Below are 4,335 nucleotides of genomic sequence, written 5' to 3' on the forward strand. Positions count from 1 at the left end.
CGCTGGAACCCAGGAGGTCGAGGCTGCAGTGAGCTGAGATCATGCCACTGCACTCAAGCCTGGGGGACAAAGTGAGATTCTGTCTAAAAAAAAAAGAAAAAGAAAGAGAAAAAACCTATTTGTTGTTTTCACCAGACATGCTTCAGATTCGAAGACACAAATAGGTTGAAAGTGGGATGGAAAAAAAACTATGCAAACAGTAACCAAAAGAGAGCCGAAGTGGCTATAGTTTTGCCCTTCCCAGAGTGTGATGTAAGTGGAATCATAAAGTATGTAACCTATTGAGTCTAGGTTCTTTCACTTAGCATAATGCATTGCAGAGTCATCCATGTTGTGGTGTGTATCAATCATTTGTCCCTTTTATCTCTGAGCAGTATCCCATCTTGTGGATCTATTTACCCACTGAAGGACTTTTAGGTTGTTTTGACCATTATGAATAATGCTGCTGTGAACATGTACAGGTTTTTGTGTGAATATACTTTTCATTCTTTAGGATAAATACCTAGAGGTGGGATTGCTGGGTCATGTGATAAGTGTATGTGTAACTTATAAGATACTGTTCCTGAGTGACTGTATTATTTTGAATTCCCACAAGCAATTATGAGAGTTCTTGTTGCTCTGTATTCTCATCATCATTAGGTATTAATAGTATTTTTAATTTTAGTTATCATAATAGGCATGCAATGATTTCTCATTTTGGTTTTAATTTGCATTTCCCTTAATGACTAATTATGCTAAATGTCTTTTCATGTGCTTATTTGCCATTCATATATATTCTTTGATGTAATGTCTTTACATCTTTTTCCCACTGTTTAAATTATTATTATTTTTTGAGATGGAGTTTTGCTGTTGTTGCCCAGGCTGGAGTGCAATGGCACAATCTTGGCTCACTGCAACCTCCGCCTGCCGGGTTCAAGTGATTCTCCTGCCTCAGCCTCCCGAGTAGCTGGGATTACAGGCATGCACCACCATGCCCGGCTAATTTTGTATTTTTAGTAGAGATGGGGTTTCTCCATGTTGGTCAGGCTGATCTCGAACTCCCAACCTCAGGTGATCTGCCCACCTCGGCCTCCCAAAGTGCTGGGATTACAGGCATGAGCCACTGCACCTGGACTTTTTTTTTTTTTTTTTGAGACAGAGTCTCTGTTGCCCAGGCTGGAGTGCAATGGTATGATCTCGGCTCACTGCAACCTCCCCCTCCCAGGTTCAAGAGATCCTCCCACCTCAGCCGCCCGAATAGCTGGGACTACAGGTGCGCACCACTACGCCCGGCTAATTTTTATATTTTTTGGTAGAGACGGGATTTCACCATGTTGGCCAGGCTGGTCTCGAACTCCTGACCTCAAGTGATTGGCCTGCCTCAGCCTCCCAAAGTGCTGGGATTACACAGGTGAGCCACCATGCCTGGCCAACTTTTTATTTTGAAATAAGTATACGTTCACAGGAAGTTGTCCACATAGTACAAAGAGATCCATGCACTTTTGACTGTTCCCCCAGTGGTGACATATAGCTGTAGTACAATATCGTATGGCCCTAATCGTCTTCCTCCCAAATTCATATGTTGTAGTCCTAACCCCAAGTTCCTCAGAATGTATGCGGTGATAGGGTCTTTCAAGACATAATTAAGGTCAAATGAGGTCAAACAGATGGTCCCTCCAATATGACTGGTGTCCTTATAAGAAGAGGAGGTTGGGTGCATTGGCTCATGCCTGTAATCCCAGCACTTTGGGAGGCTGAAGTGGGAGGATTGCTTGAACCACTGCACTGTAGCCTGGGTGACAAAGACAGGCCCTGTTTCAAAAAAAAAAAAAGGAGATTAGGACACAGATACACACAGAGGGAAGACCACGTGAGGACATAGAGGGAAGACATCCATCTACAAGCCAAGAAGAGAGGCTTCAGGAGGAATGAAATATGCTGATCTTGGACTTCCAGACTCCAATACTGTGAGGAAATAATTTTTTTTCCCCCAAGACAGACTCTTGCTCTGTCACCCAGAGTGGAGTACAGTGGTACAATTTTGGCTCACTGAAACCTCGGCCTCCCTGGTCCAAGCAATTCTCCTGCCTCAGCCTCCCAAGTAGCTGGAATTACAGGCGCCTGCTACCACGCCTGGCTAATTTTTATGTTTTTAGTAGAGACAGGGTTTCAGCATGTTGGCCAGGCTAGTCTCCAACTCCTGACCTCAGGCGATCCACCCTCCTTGGCCTCCCAAAGCGCTGGGATTACAGGCGTGAGCCACCGCACCTGGCAGAGAAAATAATTTTGTTGGTTTAAGCTACCCAGTCTGTGGTACTTGGTGTGGCAGCCCTAGCAAACTAATACAAACATCCAAATGAGAAAACTGACATTGGTACATTACAGTCAACTCGATTACAGACCTCGTTTAGTTTTTGGCATTAAAAAACCCCCCAAAACCCTGTATCCATTTGTGTGTGTATGGTGTGTGTGTGTGTGTGTTGTGTTTGGTTTTGTGCAGTTTTATCCTGTGTATATATTTGTGTAACCACCACCACAATCAAGATATAGAACTGCTCCCTCACCACCAAAGAACTCCCTTATGTTACTTTTTTGTATTTGTGTCCCCTGCCTCCCCCATCTCCATTTCTTTCCCTTGATTACTCCTAATTTGTTCTCTCATTTCTATAGTTTTGTCATTTAGAGAATGTTATAGGAATGGAATAATACAGCATGTAACCTTTTGAGATGGACTTTTTTTTCACTAAGCATAATGCCCTTGACGTTCATCAAGGTTGTTGCATGCCTCGATAGTTCATATCCTTTTATTGCAGAGTGATATTGCTTTATATGGATGTTCCAGAGCTTGTTCAACCATTCACTCATTAAAGGACATTTGAGTTGTTTCCAGTATTTTGCTATTATAAATAGGGCTAATAGAAACATTCAAGAACAGATTTTTGTATGCACATAAGTTTTCATTTTTCTGGGATAAATGCCCAAGGGTGTGATTGCTGGATCGTATAGTAAGTGTATGTGAGTGTCTGTACCATTTACATTCCCATCAGGAATGTACGAGAGAGCCAGCTTCTCTGCATACTTGTCACCATTTGGTGTTACCATGACTTGTTATTTTAGCTGTTCATTATGCACCTATTTTAGCTGTTCTAATAGGTGTATAGTGAAATAGTGTGGCTTTAATTTGCATTTCCCCAATGGCTAAGGATGTTGGACGTCTTTTCACGTGCTTATTTGTCTCCTACATCTCCTCTTTGGAAAAATATCTGTTTATATCTTTTGCTCATTTTGTAATTGGATTGTTTTTATTTTTTTTAAACTGCAGAGTTTTTCTTTTTAAACTGCCCATTTAAAAAAATTGCATTGTTTCTTTTCTTATTTTTAAGTTTTGAGAGTTAGATACAAGTGCTTTGTCTGATACATGATTTGTAAATATTTTCTCCCCATCTGTGGCTTGTCTTTTCATTCTCTCTCTCACTCTCTTAAGGAAAAAAAAGAGACTTGTTTTATTTGAGTGACTGGTCTACGTAATTGCTGAGGCCACTGAGTACAGACAAGGAGGGTGGGGGCGCTCCTTTTCTTTGTCTCTTCCTCCTTGGACAGAGCCCTGATGAACCTTCTTGGACCGCAGGTGAATATATTTGTATGCTTCCTTGGTCTTAGACCTCAACTTGTGGATGTGTCCCATAAGAATCCGTGTATTTTTGTACATGTTCTCTTTCACCTTCAGGTATAGGCTGTGATACATGTGGTGGCCAGTCTTCTTAGATTCCCAGTATCTTCTGACCAGCTGATGCAGAATTCGCATCCTCCCCATCCAGGGTAACTTCTTTGGCACTCAAGCATTGACAGTATCCTTTCATTTACTTATGCCCATATTCCTGCCCTCCTGGCAGGTCAAGGTGTTTTTCCTGCATGAAGCCCAGGAAAGGACAGTCAGGGGCTTGGGATCATCAGCCCATCTTTGATCAACTTTCGAATCTGCTGGCAGGTGTTGGCATTGGCGATTTCGTTGGTCTTGTAAGGGTCCAGCCAGACCATCTTTTTGCCACAGTGGAGAATCTTAGTGGCAAGTCTCTTCTGAAGCTTGGACATACAGCTGCTGCTGCAGTGACAAAAGGAAAGAATTTTTTATTCTCTTAATAGTGTTTTTTGCAGAGCAGAAATTTTAAATTTCAAGAAAGTGAAATTTATCCTTTTTTCCTCTTATAGATGGTGTTTTTTGTGTCCTATCTGAAAGCTCTTTGACTAACCAAAGATCATGAATATTTTCTCCTAAGTCTAAGAGTTTTATAGTTTTACATATTAATTTACATTTATCATATATTTGAGTTAATTTATATATATATATGAAATGTA

At 41.4% G+C, this 4,335-nt stretch overlaps 1 pseudogene; it reads right to left on the minus strand.

The window, feature by feature from the left end:
• Positions 1–1,438: 1,438 nt before the first annotated feature.
• On the minus strand, positions 1,439–4,071 carry LOC129021570 (large ribosomal subunit protein eL19-like; annotated as a pseudogene).
• Positions 4,072–4,335: the final 264 nt, after the last annotated feature.

Source organism: Pongo pygmaeus, chromosome 21 (assembly GCF_028885625.2).
Source record: "Pongo pygmaeus isolate AG05252 chromosome 21, NHGRI_mPonPyg2-v2.0_pri, whole genome shotgun sequence".
In the NCBI taxonomy this organism is placed as follows: Eukaryota; Metazoa; Chordata; class Mammalia; order Primates; family Hominidae; genus Pongo; species Pongo pygmaeus.